Source organism: Ursus americanus, chromosome 32 (assembly GCF_024610735.1).
Source record: "Ursus americanus isolate L20-20 chromosome 32, mUrsAme1.1.p, whole genome shotgun sequence".
Lineage (NCBI taxonomy): Eukaryota > Metazoa > Chordata > Mammalia > Carnivora > Ursidae > Ursus > Ursus americanus.
Window position 1 is genome coordinate 20459308 of NC_142158.1, and position 17695 is coordinate 20477002.

At 45.6% G+C, this 17695-nt stretch overlaps 1 long non-coding RNA gene across 1 annotated transcript in view; it reads left to right on the forward strand.

The window, feature by feature from the left end:
• Nucleotides 1-4313: 4313 nt before the first annotated feature.
• Nucleotides 4314-17695, forward strand: part of LOC148107325 (uncharacterized) — a 39029-nt gene continuing 25647 nt past the window's right edge. Inside the window, exon 1 of the long non-coding RNA XR_015722598.1 lies at nt 4314-4927. This is a non-coding gene — a long non-coding RNA (uncharacterized LOC148107325). The remainder of the gene's footprint in view (nt 4928-17695) is intronic.

Sequence of the window (17695 nt, forward strand, 5' to 3'; positions counted from 1 at the left end):
TTGGACTTAATCATTTTTTAAATAATAGGTTAATTGGGGCACCTGGGTGTTCAGTTGGTTAAACATCTGCCTTCGGCTCAGGTCATGATCTCGGGGTCCTGGGATCGAGCCCTGCATGGGGCTCCCTGCTCTGCGGGAAGTCTGCTCCTCCCTCTCACTCTCTGTTCTCTCTCAAACAAATAAATTAATTTTTTAAAATGTTAAAAGAATAGGTTAATAACATTTGTTGTAAGTTAATGATAGATTACAAGCACTCTACCAGAACTCCATATACACGTAGCTCGGAAGTGTTCATTAGCTGGCTGTGGATGGGCTGGGACTGGCCGTGGATTGGCTGTGATTGGCTTGACTGCAGCACACTTTGCCGGACAATCTAGAAGTGTTAGCTGGGTTCATCAGCTCACCAGCAGTGGCCTCTCTGTGAAGCAACAGCTTTGCCTTCTCATACATACCTGTCCCCACTCAACTCCAAAGCTCCGGCATCCATGTACATTCCGGAATTCTCACAGATGGATTTGGGAGGTAATTCTTACTCATTTTGCAGCAATTCTCCCACTGGGCATCCACGTTCCTACTTGGCTGTTTCTGTCATTACTGGAGCTGGAGATTCTGGTTCATAGCTCATGCCCCCAACCAGGTGGTCAGCAAGGCTCCTTCATGTAAGAACATCCAGAAATTTCAACCTGAAGGGGGAAGGACCTCAGGGATAGATCACCTAAGGGATGAATGAACAGGCTTGTCATTTCTCCTCTGTATAATATGAAGAGAGAACTTTTACTGGACTTAATAGCTTCCCCTTTTATGAAGTCTGGCTCTTCTAAGAAGGTACAAGATAGAGAGTCAAAAAATTAAAAGTGTCTGTACCCATAGTCATAGTAACTTCTGATGAAAAGGACCAACAGCCATTTCAAAGGGTAGACAGTTTAAAGATTTCATTTGTTTATTTGGGGGGGGGGAAGAGTGGAGAGAGAGGGACAAGAAGACCCCATGCTGAGCACAGAGCCTGACACAGGGCTTGATCCCACAACTCTAAGATCATGACCTGAGCCAAAATCAAGAGTCGATGCTTAACCAACTGAGCCACCCAGGCGCCCCCAAAGGATAGACAGTTTAGATCAAAGACCTGAGTCCAAAATGAAGCCATCATAGGCCAATCAACCTAGAAAGCAAATGTTTGGTGTGTCAGACTAACAGCACTCCTGGCAAAGGAATGGTTTCAAATTGAATATGACTTTCTAAAAAACCCAGTGGAAATCACCGTTTGCAAACAGTATTATCTCATGGTTTATTGAGCACCGAAGCACAAACATTTCTGTACGCAGCATCTCTCTTTCTATCGATATTTATAATGGCTGTATAATATTCCACCCAGTGAATAAATGGCTTACATAGTTTTGCTAACCTTTCTCCTGTTCTGTCCCCTTGGCTGTTTCTGATACTGCACTATTAGAGGTAACCATGGTGGGGCGCCTGGGTGGCACAGTGGTTAAGCGTCTGCCTTCGGCTCAGGGCGTGATCCCGGCGTTATGGGATCGAGCCCCACATCAGGCTCCTCCGCTATGAGCCTGCTTCTTCCTCTCCCACTCCCCCTGCTTGTGTTCCCTCTCTCGCTGGCTGTCTCTGTCTCTGTCAAATAAATAAATACAATCTTTAAAAAAAAAAAAAAAGAGGTAACCATGGTGATCATTTCATCCACGTAGATTTTTCTGCATTGTGAATTGTTTCCTTATAATAGATTCTCAGAAGGGGAATCATGAGGTCAAAGGGTCAATATTTTTGTCATCCTTGACCCATGCTGTTGGGTGAAGCTCAGTTTTACTCTGTCCCTGTTCACACTGAGTATTTTCAAATAATTTTTATTGTAATTAAGAGGAAGAAATGTTCATTTGCCCTCATACTGTTACTGCTGGAATTAAACATTTTTAATATATTTTTATTAATTTTCCCCCTTTTTTGTGAATTGCTTGTCTATATGATAGTGTAAACCAGTGGCAGAGGTGAAGTTTAATTCTGGAACTTTCAAATAGCTTCAAACTCCTCTGTTCTCTCATCCCAACTACCTATGGTGATCAGGCCAGAACAATCCCTTCAGTGCTCAACTGTCACAGCAGGCAACTCTGCGGGGATATGTTCACGGCTGTGTTACCCACTTCCTTCCTCTTTTTTTTTTTTTTAAGATTTTATTCTTTTTTTTTTTTTAAGATTTTATTTATTTATTTGACAGAGAGAGAGACAGCCAGTAAGAGAGGGAACACAGGCAGGGGGAGTGGGAGAGGAAGAAGCAGGCTCATAGCGGAGGAGCCTGATGTGGGGCTCGATCCCAGGACCCTGGGATCATGCCCTGAGCCGAAGGCAGATGCTTAACGGCTGACCCACCCAGGCGCCCCAGATTTTATTCATTTATTTGAGAGAGAAAGAGAGCATGGGGTGGGGGTGGGGGAGGAGAAGCAGACTCCCTGCTGAGCAAGGAGCCCGACACAGGGCTGGATCCCAGGACCCTGAGATCACGACTTGAGCCAAAGGCAGATGCTTAACCTACTGAGCCACCTAGGCACCCCCTCCCTTCCTTCTTCTTGCCGCCTTCTACCGCCGATGAGAAGTGATACTGCCATTTCTGTGCTTGGAGAATTTTCTCCTAAAATCAGTGGTTCCCAACACTGACTGCACATTAGAATCATCTGGAGAACTTTTAAAATTCCCAATACCCAGCACATCCTGTGCACCAATGAAATCAGTCTCTGGGGTGGGACCTGGCATCAGTGCTCTCGAAAGCTCTCCTGCGGATCCCAAAGCACAGCCAACGTTGAGAACCACGGGTTTAAATCCGGGGTCATGGGAGCAGTATGCTAGGCACTCAGGGTGCGGAAGTCCATATGCAGGGGCTCCTACCCTCAGGGAGCTCACAGCTGGGAGGTTTGGATAGCAAACACACTCTAAATGCTGCAATACATACACTCAGAATATTATAGACATATAGGCACACACACATATGTATGGATGGGCCACTTAATTAACTATAACCTATAACTTCATTAACCAGTGGCATCAACTCTATAAAATCTTATGCACTAAGTTTTTGTCATTAAGAGGTAAACTGCATGGAAACAAAGACTTCTTAAAAACACATGTCACAAAGGCTGAGAGAGTTTGTGACGATCTCCAGCTGTCTGCGCTGACTTAAAATATTGACTCTCCATATAGGGAACTGATTTTTCTAAAGGATGACCGTGAAGCCCTATCACTCTGGTTTGCCTAAGAAATGGTTGGTTATGTTCAAGATGCTGTATTTATCAAGGCAAAATATATATGGACACATTGGAAAAAGCATTTTAAAATGAGGCAACAAAGGCTTTTCACTTGGTCTTAGGTCTAAACTCATTGCGCACTCTCCCTCCCTGCCGTTTCTGCAGCGGTACCGATCGGTCCTTCCACTAGGTGGCGCTCTGGACAAATTCATAAGCGGCGCGCTTTGGAGAAGCTCCCACCTCGTTCTGTGGCTACTCATTCCCGGTCTGGAGCTAAAGCAATCCGAAGCGGTTTTCTTATCTTTTGCTAACTGAGAAATAAAGTTAGGTGCACTGGAACAGTATTTATAACTATCAGTCCACATGTTGTCTTCAGAATTTTTTAAATCTACCTTATTATTTTATTGAATTCTGGTGCATTCCCCCCCACCCCCGATTATCAAGACAATTCTAGGCTTTAAAACAACGTTACAGGCTTCATCCTACAGACATTTAGTCCCTGCTTTTTCTGTTAAAGCCAATAATGAAATACAGCTCCCATTGTCTCTGTATAAAGATCCAAACACACATCAGACTTCAAAGAATTGGATTTATTTTTATGGGTTAAACCATCTGAATGTTATCTGAGACAGAATTAAATGGCAAACATTCCTGACTCTTCTCAACAGAAATAGGACTGTCCTTGGCCCTGGGCCCCGCGGCTGAGTCCTAGCTAGAATAATACCCAGTATTCAGCAAAAGACAGGTCCAGCTCCGAAGCCCCACTCAGTGGTCATGCAAATTCTCAGGAAGTCTGATCAGAGTTTCCAGAGGCAGCCGGTCACTGCCATTCCCCTCAGCTCGCCTGGAAAGGGCAGGATTTTTGAGGGTCCCAGAGGCCCAAAGGCCAAATCGTGTCCCACATTCATCCTCATCTCTCCACAGGTGCGGTCTCACAGGTGCGGTCTCACAGGTTCTTCTTTCTGGCTTTTATGTCGACAGAGCTAGACCATTAGAATGAGTCTGGGCTCTTCTGTTGTAAAACTAAGCTTGATACCCAGAGCCAGAGAAGGCTAAAGACATGTTTCGCTTTCGTCTATCACTGGGAGAAATGTCACCTCAGGAAAACCAGATATTAATGAGCACAGAACACAACGGGAATAAATCATCCTTCCGCTGGCAGAGGCCGAGAGCCTGGCTGTCCTCTGAGCCTGCCTCAGCATATGTGAGCACTTGACATTCCTAGCCGTGTCTTGGATGAGGATCTTGGTGCCTGAGGGTTTATATGGCACTATTTCTGATCGACACTTGACTCTCTTTTCTGTCACCCTCCAGAGACCGGGCCAGCCATGGAAAGGATTAGCCAACCCCCTTGCTTCAAAGTGTCCCTCAGTCTGTGGCTGAGGCTTTTACACAAACCCTGCTTCGCTCTTTCCAGAACGTGTTCTCCGAAGAGCATGGGGTACTTGCAATGAGCACACAGGTAAGTATGGATGGTGGAAAGAAAGAACCGAACACCGGCCAAGTCACAGCTTTTGAAAGAGCATAACACTCTGCTCAAGACAAGCTTCTCACCCCGATGAGGCATCTGGAGACATAGGACGGAGAACACTCCATACAAGATGGCGCTCTCCCTGTGTGAGGCCAGCTGACCGGAAATGACCCAGTGCTCATGGGAAAACAGGAGAGAGGGAAGCTTCCAGGTGAGTGATGGCACCAGAAGTAAGGCTGACATGAGTGTGGCTCTTCCTTGATGCCCCTCCTCCCTGCCTTCTTTGGGGGGCATGAAGGCACTGAGGAGAGAGACTGAGAAAACCCAGAAAAGGGTATGAGGTCATGGTGTGGTTGGGACCAAACTGAATTCTTGCCAAGTAATCGTGTGCCAAACACATTACATAGTCTCCTTTAATGCTCAAACCAACGCTGGGTAAAATTATCTCAACTGCACACATGAGAAAATCAAAACTAAAGTGTTCAAATTTCTATTCAGCCTCACACAGGAAGGCACCAAGTCTAAACCTGGAGCCTGGACTGTTTGCCTCCACGTCTCATGCTCTGTACTGTGTCCCAGCAAGAGATGGGGTGTTCTGCTCAGTCTTCTGGCCTTTGTCCTCATCCTTCAAAGGGGGCAAAGGCGTATTCCTGAAGGAAGTGCTGGCTACTCCAAGGAACCAGGAATGGGGAATGCACAGGATAAGGGAAGAATTGTGCTCCGTTAAATGATAATTTAGGACAACACAGCTGAGCCTAGTGGTTGAATCTGGTCTGTTTTTCAGTTGCAACCAACACCTGTCTTTTTAAAGGATGGTGACACCTATTGCCGATACTCTTGTTTTTAAAATATGGAGACATAGCCCAGAGCTGCTTTATCCCCTTTTATTTTTTTAAAGATTTGATTTATTTATTTGAGAGAGCACGAGTTGGGGTGGGGGAGGGACAGAGGGAGAGGGAGAAGCAGACTTCCAGCTGAGCAGGGAGCCTGGCGCAGGGCTCCATCCCAGGACCCTGGGATCGTGACCTGAGCCGAAGACAGACACTTAGCCAACTGAGCCACCCAGGAGCCCCTAAAGCTGAGATTTAAAAGGGGCAGTTGAGGGGCGCCTGGGTAGCGCAGTCGTTAAAGCATCTGCCTTCGGCTCAGGGCGTGATCCTGGCGATCCGGGATCGAGTCCCACATCAGGCTCCTCCGCTGGGAGCCTGCTTCTTCCTCTCCCACTCCCCCTGCTGTGTTCCCTCTCTCGCTGGCTGTCTCTCTGTCACATAAATAAATAAAATCTTTAAAAAAATAAAATAAAATAAAATAAAAGGGGCAGTTGAGGAGCACCTGGGTGGCTCAGTCAGTGAAGCATGTGCATTCGGCTCAGGTCATGATCCCAGGGTCCTGAGATCGAGCCCCAGTCTGGCTCTCTGCTTGGCAGGAATCCTGCTTCTCCCTCTCCCTCTGCATGCCACTCCACCTGCTTGTCCTCTCTCTCTCTCTCTCTCTCTCTCTCTGTCAAATAAACAAACTAAATCTTTTTTTTTTTTCGAAGATTTTATTTATTGGACAGAGAGAGACACAGCGAGAGAGGGAACACAAGCAGGGGGAGTGGGAGAGGGAGAAGCAGGCTTCCCACTGAGCAGGGAGCCTGACGCGGGGCTTGATCCCAGGACCCTGGGATCATGACGTGAGCCGAAGTCAGATGCTTAATGACTGAGCCACCCAGGCGCCCCAACAAGTAAAATCTTTAAAAAAAAAATCTAGCTTTAGTTCCTCAACAAATGAAAGATATACTTAAAACAGAAAAGAGTTTTTCTCGCTAGACACAATATTCCAGTGTTTGTTCAATCTATATCCACAGCGCTAAATACTCGTCACGCTAAAGCACTTAGCACAGAATTTTAAACAAAATATCTGACCCATTTTAATAAACTTGGCATAGCAGGCTTTTTTGCTGGGATGATATTTCCACTTGTTCCAGAAAGGTTCTGTCGAAGGAAATACACACCATAGTGTTCAAAGCATCATTTCTTCAATAAGAAACATGTGCACACCAAAATCATCCAGATTTGCATTACCTAAAAGAAGAGGTGACTTAGATTCCATGACCTCAGCGTAAGTTCATAAACTGATCAAAGGAAGAGACTTTTCCAGATACCTGTGGCCCTTGGAGCCAGAAGTGATGTTCTTGCCTAAGGTGAACCACTCACAGCCCTTCCTTAGGCATTTTACTTCACTGTGAGACTGAGAGAGAGTGAGTCAGTCCTGCTCTAGTTGTGGCCTCAGCAAGATGTCAACTTTGGGCTCGTCTGTGATGGTAATGAGGTCGATGAGTAGACCGAAGCTGAGACAAAGCACAGATCCTTGTGAGAGTTCAAGGCTCTCAGGGGTTTTCCTTGAGTCGAGCCCCATCCTTATCCCTTTCACCGTCTGGCTGCTGGTTTCCTCTGATTATGTAAGAAACGCCAGGATCCTATTAAATCCCTCTTTGTGCTTCAGCTAGTTTGAGTTGATCTTTTATCATATGCAAGGAAAAAAAAAAAAACCCCAACTCATGACGAACGTACCATCAGACTGAAAATAGATGAATTATCTGTCTCAAGAAATTTTAGGGCTATGTCAGCATTTTAACTTCTTGATAGAAGGAGGCCAGCTTCTTTGATGAGAGCTGCCAAATGGTTGCTACCTTAAAAGGGCCCTGCAAGATCTGAGCAAGATGCAAGGAGTCAGAGGGTAGCTCTGTTATGGATCAGACATTTACATAAAAGGAAAGCATTCGGCCCATCTGCATAGGAGCGCACGGCCTGGCTGTTGGAAAATGCTAATAAGAATCCAACACTTCACCCTTGCGCTTGCGCATTGCCTAAAAAAGAACACTGCACCGAGGAAGCTGCGAGACCGAGCCCTTGTCGGAAGAGATGACATTTTCAAAATCGGGCTCAGTAGAGAGGTGGAGGGGATCTAACCATGTTCCAGTCATGTCTATAACTAATAAAAGCACTTAGACAATTAGAGACTGCCATTGACATGAGTGAATGCCACTAGTCGTTTCTTTCCTGGACAAAACCCCTCAAACATTAGTCTATCACATTCGAAACACTCTAAGCCCCTCCCTGTAAGCCCTCTCGGGTAGAATCGGGTCCCTCTGTAGGGAGGAGCAAGCAGGCAGGGGGGAAAGGGCAGGCTAGGGGGAGAATGTTCTCCAGCTATACAGTAGGTCTGAGGGATGGGAGAGAGCTCAACACCATAGGTCGGCATCTGCCCCATGGGCCAGATTTTCTGGAAGGAGAAGCCAAGTCTCACCTGATAAGAGAAGAAAGGAAGAGCCAGCTCTAGAAAAAAAAGACTTAACTTGGCAGCTTACTCTGGCCCCCATCCAGCACCACCAAGATGCCCCCACCCCCACTCTTGTGACACCTCTACAGTGGTTGACTAGTGTCCCACTGCAAATCCATGGCCAACCAGAACCTCAGGATGTGACCTCGTTTGGAAATAGGGTCTTTGCAGATGTAATTAGTTAAGAATCTTGAGATGAAACCATCCTGGATTTAGGATGGTCCCTAAATGCAGTGACAGGTTCCTTACAAGAAGAGAGGGCACAGAGGGAAGGAAGTAGACATGGAAATGATATGGCCACAAGCCAGGGATGCCAGGAGCCCCAAGAAGCTGGAAGAAGCCAGGAAGGATTTTTTCCGAGAGCCTCCAGGAGGAGCCTGGCCCTGATGGCACCTTGATCTTGGGCTTCTGGCTTCCAGAACTGTGAGAAAATACTTGTCTATTCTTTGGAGCCACCAAGTTGTGGTCGTGTGTCACAGCAGCTACAGGACACTAGTGCAGTCTGAAAGCTTGGTAGGGACCCCTCCCCATGCCAAGCACACCAAAGCACCCCCACACACCTCCCTTCTCCTACACACCTTCTTCTCTTCCCCCACCGTGCCTCCTCTCCGCCCTCCTCTTGCTCATCCTAATAGCAAAGGCCTCATTTCCTAAACATGGCTCAGGTCAGTTAAAGGTTCAAAGAAAATTAATTTGATTGAATCCAATCTCATCCAAATAGATGATACCATCATTTGTCCAAAAACATTCCCAGTTTTAGAGAGAATCCTTATGAACAAATCTTTAACCAGTAGAATTTCCTATATGAGAAGAGCATTTGAAGAGTAGACGTACTTCCGTTCTGAAGAGGAAGGGTCTGCCCCTGGGGTTCTCTTGGTTCAGCGTGCAGTTGGCTTTAGGGGGACCTCAGAGCAGGAATTCAGTCCTTCCACTTCCCACCCAGTTGATTCCCATCAGCCAAGATCATGTCAAACACGTGTCCCCGATCTTGGCCGTATGGATTCCACTGCCATCTGCCCAGCCCCAGCCCCAACCCCACAAAGACAGGAGAGCTCAAACAGAGCTTAGAGATCATCTCATTCAAAGGCCCCATTTTATCGATCAGGAAAAACAGCACATGAGTGGCGGGATCAAGACAAGAACCAAGGTCTCTTCTATTCTAAAGACGGTCACCGGGTTTGCGGAGTGGTCACCATGTGCCAGACACTGTGCGCGGTACTTTGGGTACACTGGAGTGTTGTGTTGCCTCTGCAGTGAGAGCCACAGAACGTGTAAAAATGTGCAGGAACGGTCCATGCTCAAACAGGGGAAAAGACAAGAAGACAGTGTGTAATACTTCTTTCCCCATTGAGAACCTTTCAGCTCATTGGTTTGGAAGGCATCTGAGTGACCCAAATCTTTCTAGTCTCTCTTCCTCTGTCTCCTTCACTCAGAATCTTTTTGGCCTTTTCTACCCTTGTTCTCCCCCACAGGTTGGTTCCCCTGTGGGGGCAGGAAGCACGGTGGGCTCCCAAGTGCTTGGAATGTTCTGGAAGGGCTTGCAAGCCCTTACGTGAGTCTAAAGAGTAGTGCCCTCTTGTGGAACGTCTGCAGGAGCGCGCCCCTCCTCTTGCCAACATGACCCTGGCTCAGGGCAAAGCTTCAGGGCTGTGCAGTTGTCCACACAAAGCCTTGGCCTTTCTCCTTGTCTTACTCCAGACCCATTCAGCACCTAGACTGGGGATGGTCAAGGAGAGGGAGGAAAGGGGAGCAAGAGCAAAAAGAAATGTCCACCTACGGCAGTTACTAGTGTTACACCCTGTAACAAGACAGGAGTCTGAAGTTGAGTGAGGCTGAGGAACTTCATGGAGAACTGAGAGGACATGAGGCCAGCTTCAGACCTAGGTCTGTTTTTATCGGGCCCGCCGCATTTGTTCTCCGGAGAGTTGAAGCATGACTCCCCAGGGAGCTTGGCTCCAGACCTCTGCTCCCTTAGTGTCTCCTATTGACCCTGGGAGCCACCTCGGCGTCGGTCTTGCCCGTGTCAGGACCCACCAGAGGATAGGGGTTAATTTTGGAAGTGGGGTGAGCTCTGAAGAGCTGAGGAGTCAACTCTGCTTTTGTCTCCCACGGTTCATGCCCGTGGCCCATCGTCATGGCTCAGGCTCCGTCACGTATAACTCCGAGGCACAGCTGTGTCGCTCATATTGTCTAGGGCACGCTGGCCGGGAGTGAACACGCCCCTGCAGGCAATAATAAAAATATGTCTCTGGGGGCGTCTGGGCGGCTCAGTCTGTCGAGCATCCAACTCTTGATTTTGGCTCAGGTCATGATCTCGGGGTCGTGGGATCGAGTTGCCATCGGGCTCCACACTCAGCAGGGAGTCTGCTTCTCTCCCTCTCCCTCTGCTCCTCCCCCTGCGCTCACTCTCTCTCTCAAATAAATGAATAAATAAATCTTAAAAAAATATTTCTCTGCCTGTGCAGTTCCCTCTTTCCCAGGACCTCTTGATTCCCTTTCCTACCCCGAGCACCCGTCCTCTCTCCACACCAGAGTATTTCACCCATGTTTAGTCACATGCCTTCTCGAATGCCCCTGCTTGCATGAGATAGGATGGGACCACAGCACCTGCAGCAGTCGCCTGCCGGAGCTGGCCCCAGCCCCCCTCCCCAGGCAGCACTGCCTCTGGTCAACGCCCCCCAAAGCATCATATTGCGGGACCTCGGAAACAGAATCTCCTTCAATGCATTACACAGATTCCTTTATATAGACCAGTTGTTTGAGGGTGTTACCTGAGATTTCTTATTTCTTGAGGTCTCGGACATAAGCTATATGTGTGTGCCCGTTCTTCCCTTTTTATTCCTTCCTGCTGCTTGAAAAACAGACATGGTGGCTGGAACCGGAGCAACCAACCTAGACCATAAGGTGACCTTTGAAAATAAGGTCGTGGATTACTGATCATCCAGCTGGAATAAAGGATTTCTGAGTTTCTGAGGCCAGGGATACTCTACCAACTGGCCTGTTTACTTCCAGCGTCTAAAGTGAGAGAGAAAGAATTTTCTATCTCATTTGAACCACTGCTATTTTGGGGTTTGTACCTCACCGCTGAACCAAGTCCCACTAATATCCTTTAGCTTTGTGTGTACTTAATGTTCTCAGTGAAGTGTGTTTCGTTGTAAGTGACAGAAGAGCCGGCCAGTTGGGGATTCAAGCAACAAAACATTTAATAGTCTTCCCATGAGGAAGTCTTGAGGTAGGGAGTTTCAGAGTCTGTTCTATGACTCAGTAACACCAGGACACGAAGACGGTATTTCTGGGGTTCCCTTGGCCTGCTACCTCTGGTCAGAATCTAGCTGCAGCTGCTCCTTCTCACACAACAGCATCCAAAATGGGAAGGTACTCTCTTCTGTATCAGCTAAGAAAATCTTTCTCATAAACCCATAAGCCCATTTCCCCTTATACCTCACTGCAAGTCCCTAGTCTGGTCATGATCAAGGGGGAATGGGATTTCCAAAACTGGTTTAGGCTACGCCTATTGATTCCCCAGGGTTGGGCACATCGCCATTCAAGCAAAACCATGGTTCCATTAGCAAAGAAGGGAGGATAGATATTGGGGAGGCACCCACCCATGTCTGCCCTATGAATTCAAAAGAGCACATTGTGGGATAAAGACATCTGGGTCCTTGATATGGTTTCACTACACAGTTGTAGTGACGTCAGTCTGAAATGCCAACACTCAGTTTATTCACTTGGGGCTTGTAGCTTCTTCATTTACAGTACACTTATCCCGTGATTTAAGGCTAAAGAAGAGCTAAGTGGACAGTATTTCATTAAACTTACAATTAGGAAAGATGATGATTTAATCTTTTATGCGCTCAGCCCAAATCAAGCTCAAGCTCAGAGAGAAAAAAAAAAAGCTATTTATTTTAAGAAATACCAACGTCAAGGGCTCCTGAGCCGTTCCCTGTCATTCCGAGTCATTGGTTCTCTTCTCCAACACTGCGTCTGCCCTTCTTCCATGGCTGTCTCTGCTCTCCCCTCGCCCCCACCATGCACCACCTCCCTCTTCCTCCAGACTTGCCCTATGCCTTGTTGTTGTTGTTACTGTTCTTTTTCTCTTTATTTCTTTTGTCTTTCTTGGTCCTTTGTGCCCCCCCCCCCCCCGCCTTCCAACTGTGCCCGATGGTGAAGGGTTTCTGGTGGGAGCCGCTGTTTCGCTAATTTGTTTCATGTTCATTATCCTTACTCCTGAAAGCAGGTGAGTTCAGCATTTGTGCACGGCCCTTGCAGAAAAAGCTTGCGCAAAATTAAACTAAACTGAATGAAAACAAGACAAAACAAAAAACAAAACAAAACAAATCCCAACCTTCCCCATTTCTGTCACGTGACTGATTAATTCCATTCAGTATTTGGTCTTATGAGGGAAAGAACTAGCAAAAAAGCAGTATCCTATTAAGCTCTCTTCTTTGATTTGATCTAATGAATTCAGGCAAGCTCTGGCAGACAGCGCAAAGCCATATGGGCTGTCATGAAGCCCAGCAAATATTCATGTAGCTGGATCCGCTCAGGTACTTGGCTACCAACACAGAGAACTGGCTTGGACCCAGCACTCAGCAGGAGAGTCCCACAAGGGGAGGTGGTAGGAATGAGTTGTGTCTCCCCAGAGTCGAAGCCCTAACCTCCAGTGTGACTGAATTTGGAGACAGGACTCTTAGGAGGTGATTACGGTTAAATGAGGTCACAAGGTTGGGCTCTAACCCAACAGAACTGTGGCCTTATAAGAAGACAAAGATCTCTCTCTCTCTCTCTCTCCTTTCCTCCTTTCCTCCCCCATCTCTTTCCCTCTCTCTCTCCCCTATCTTCCTCTCTCTTTCTCCCTCCCTCCAACCCCCCCCTCTCTCTCTCTTTCCCCTCCCCCATCTCCCTCTCTCTTTCTCTCTCTCTCCCTTCCTCCCTCTCTCCTCTTACCATTACCATATGAGGACATATCAAGAAGGGGGCCATCTGCAAGCCAGGAAAAGGGTTCTCATCAGAAACTGAAATCAGCTGGTACCTTGATCTTGGACTTCCCAGCCTCTAGAACTGTGAGAAAATATATTTCTATGGTTTAAGCCCTTCAGCCTCTGGTATTTTTATGGCAAACTGAGCAGACTAATACAGGGGCATAGTTTGAAAGCAGAGTGTTGAGGGACAAGACTAGAACAACATGGGGTGATTTCCCCATCCAACCTCCCCCCAGCCTGAAGCAAAAGTCCCACCTTCCCAGGAGCTGGGGTGGCTCAGTCAGTTAAGCATCTGCTTTTGACTCGGGTCATGATCTCGGGTCCTGGGATCGAGCCCCACGTCAGGCTCCCTGCTCAGTGGGGAGTCTGCTTCTCCCTCTCCCTCTGACCCTCCCCCCACCACTTGTGCTCTCTCTCTCTCAAGCAAATAAATAAAATCTTTTTTAAAACTGTCCCACCCTCCTATGTAGGCTCTATTTGTGCACCCGTGACTCAACAGAATAAACTCGGACTTCTGGGGGTGGGTGGGGAGGACATGAACTTCCCTGAAATAGATTCTTTCTCTTTCCCATCTATTATTACTAGGGTGATTTCTTTCTTTTTAAATTTCATCCATGAAATTTTTATCATGTATCTCTAAAAGATAAGGATTCTTCAAAAATAACCATAGTTATTATATCCCAAGAAATTAAGTCATTCATCAATATCATCAACTATTTAGAATCCAATGTTCACGTTAATAATTGCTTCATGAATGCATTAATGGCTGTCTTTTCATTCGCACACATTGTTTATTTGAATCAAGATCCAAAAAGCCCATCACTGGCAGTGGTGACGAAGTTCCTTAAGTCTCTTATAATCTACAGCGTTGTCCTCTTTAAATCGTTTTCTGTCCTTTAATTTTGTTGTTGTTGTTGCATGTGTTGTGGAAAAGCAGGGTGATTCGTCCCGTTCAGGAGTTTCCCTGTTTGGATTTGCTTCTTGTATCTCCGTAGTGTTTTAACATATCACTCTTTCCTTTGTAATTTCCTGTAAGTGGTTGGTTGGATCAGATTTAGGGTGACATTTTTTAAAGATGGCTTTATAAGCAGAGTTGAGGTCCTCCACGTGGAGATCTAGTTGTTTCTGTTTGTCTGACATTGGCATCTACCAAGGAGTAATATGTAGATACATTACTTCATTGAGGGATATAAAATGATAATATGCTATCAATCCTTCTTCATGTATTAGCTGGAATAATTCTATAGAGGAACAGTCCTTATGTGCTATTTAACTTGTGATTCTGTTTAGAGAAACATCAGGATAAGTGCTTGATGTTTCCCTTTGTGTATTGGCTTCATATTAACGTGTTGGTCCACCCTTGTTCCCCAAAGGCAAACACTTGGCAATGAGTCTGCGTTGATTTTGTTGCGTTTGGTGTTGTTCCATCACGAACTTGCGGATTTTAACCTATTTTATGTGCTTCAATCTATTGCACTTCCTCTCTTTTGTAAAAAGATTTATTTATTTATTTGAGAGAGAGAGCATGTGTGCGAGCAGAGAAAGGACAGAGGGAGAGAGAGAGAATCTCAAGCAGACTCCCCACTGAGTGTGGAGCCGACGGAAGGCTCCATCTCACGACTCTGAGATCATGACCTGAAATGAAACCAAGAGTCCGTTGATCAACCCACAGAGCCACCCAAGCACCCCTGCACTTGTTCTCTTTGATGATGTTTATTTTTTTAAAAAATTTTTTAAAAATTTTTGCTAAAGAGAGAGCACATGTGCGCAAGCAGGGGGAGGAGCAGAGGGAGAAGTAGACTCCCTGCTGAGCGGGTAGCCCAATGCAGGACTCGATCCCAGGACCCTGAGATCATGACCCGAGCAGAAGGCAGACGCTTAACAGACTGAGGGAACCAGGTGCCCCTCTTTGATGATGTTTAAATTGCTCAATCTTTAGCCGGGGAGCCTCTTCAGGTTGGCCCCTAAGTCCTTCTGATGTGTCTTAGTAAATAAGTTATCTTTGCCATCTTCCTTTCTTCCCTCATTTCTGATCTAAGAAAATATTCCAGGTTTCTCCTGCACATTTCCTGACCCAGATCTCGAATCAATCATTTCTCCAAGGAGCACTTTCCTTTTAGTGGGAAATGGTTTTGCAGGATCACCATCTGTCTGCTGAAGATACTCATTGCTATGAGGTTCATCATTATTTTCTTGGCTATTTCTGTAGACAGAACTAGAAAGTTTTTCTAGAAGAAGTTTAAAAATTTTTTAAAAGATAAACTACGGGGCACCTGGGTGGCTGAGTCGTTCAGCATCTGCCTTCGGCTCAGGGCGTGATCCCAGCGTTCTGGGATCGAGCCCCATATCAGGCTCCTCTGCTGGGAGCCTGCTTCTTCCTCTCCCACTCCCCCTGCTTGTGTTCCCTTTCTCGCTGGCTGTCTCTATCTCTGTCAATAAATAAATAAAATCTTGGAAAAAAAAAAGAAGGTGTCAAGCCTCAATTATAAAAATAAATAAATAAATAAAAGATAAACTACATCATGAGAATATAGTGAACCTCCAAATCAAATTTAGGACTACATGGTTTATTTAGCCTCTTGTATCTTAAATATGGCCTTTTTCCTGTACCAATAAAACTGGTTGTCAAGGACACTGGAAATGAAAGAATTAGAATATCACACCATTATTCATTTGCTTTATCCCGCAGTAGACCCGGAACAGTCTTAGAGAAACAATGCCGCTTCTCACCATTCCCAGACAATACAAATTCTGAAACCAGTGTTAAGATCTTTTCCCCTTTATGTTTTGTCCTTATAGTATATCCCACTGGGAGTCTACTGTTAAATTATTGTGTTTAAAGCCTCTTGGAATAGTTCTTCTTTGTGTGGACATCTTTCAAAATGTAGCTCTGAGAGGTCTGAGGAGGACCGAGCCAGAACAGAGGTTAAGGACTTGCCTACGGAAGGACCATTATCCTTCCGAGAACCAAATGCTCTCACATCCAGTTTAATTTTATCCCCCTGCTTCCTTCATGTGGTTTCCCTAACTCCCAGCCACCCCCAACCTTCAGTATCTCCCTTCATGCTTGGGTCCTCCAACACTACCTTCTGACATCCCAATGGTTGGGTCCCTGCGCCATAGGAATCTTTACCCCCAAGAGTTACAAAAATATGTTCACACACCTTTTTAAAAAATTGTTTAAAAATACATGTTATTTCTTGGAGCACCTTTAGGTACACAATAATGTTGAACAGAAGGTACAGAGATTTTCCGTATTCTCCCGTCCCCATTCATGCATGGCCTCCCCCATTACAACACCCCCTCCCCACAGAATGGTGCATTTGTTACAACAGATGAACCTACACTGACACATCATTACAGCCCAAAGACCATAGTGTCCATTAGGACTCACTCTTGGTGGTGTACTTTCTATGGGTTTGGACAAATGTTGCCATGGCATGTATCCATCATTACAGTATCATATAGACTAGTCGCACTGTTCTAAAAATCCTCTGTGCTCCTCCAAGTCATCCCTCCCTCTTTCTCTGCTCACCCCAGGCATCCACTGATTTTTAACTATCTCCATAGTTTTGCCCTTTCCAAAATTTCCTATAGTTGGAACCATACTGTACATGGCCATGTCGAATTGGTGTCTTCCACTTAGTAACATGCCCTTAACTTTCCTTTATGTCTTCGTGGCTTGATAGTTCATTTCTCTTTAGTGCTGAATACTATTTCATTGTCACAATGTGCTACAGTTTATTTATTCATTCACCTATCGAAGGACACATTGGTTGCTTACAGATTTTGGTAATTATGAATAAAGATACTGTAAGCATCAGCATACAGGCTTTGTGTGAACATAAGTTTTTCATTCTTTTGAGAAAATATCAAGGAGCATGATTGCTGGGTTATATAGTAAGAGTGTGTTTAGTTTTAAAAGAAATGGCCAAATATGTTCCAAGTGGCTGCGCCATTTTGCATTGCCACCAGCAACCAGTGAGAGTTCCAGTTGCTCTACATCTTTGCCAGCATTTGGTGTCATCAGTGTTTTGGATTTGGGCCATTCTTACTAAGTGTCTAGTGATATCTCATTGTTTGAATTTGCATTTCTCAGATGACATATGACGTGGAGCATCTTTTCACACGCTTTTGTTTTTTTGGTGAGGTGTCTGTTAAGGTGTTTGGCTCATGTTTTCATCAAGTTGCTTATCTTCTCATTGTGGAGTGTTAAGTGTTCCTTGTACATTGTGAAAATCCTTTATCAGGTATAGCTTTTGCAAATAGTTTCTCTCCCCCAGTCTGTGGCTTATCTTTCCCTTCTCTTGACAGTGTCTTTTGCAGAGCAGGAAATGTTCATGGTAAGGAAGTCCAGCTCATCAGTTCTTTCTTTCACGGTTCATGTATTGGTGTTGTATCTAAAAGGTTATCACCAACTCCAAGGTCATCTATATTTCTCCTTTGGTATCTTCCAGGGGTTTTACAGTTTTGTGTTCTACGTTTAGGTTTGTGATCTATTTTGAGTTAATTTTTGGGTAGAGTGTAATGACTGGGTCTAGATTCATATACTGTTTTTGCATGTGGATGTCTAGTTATTTCAACGCTCTCTGTTGAAAAAACTGTCTTTGCTCTATTGTATTGCTTTTGCTTTTTTGCCAAAAATCAGTCGACTCTATTTCTGGGGGTTTACT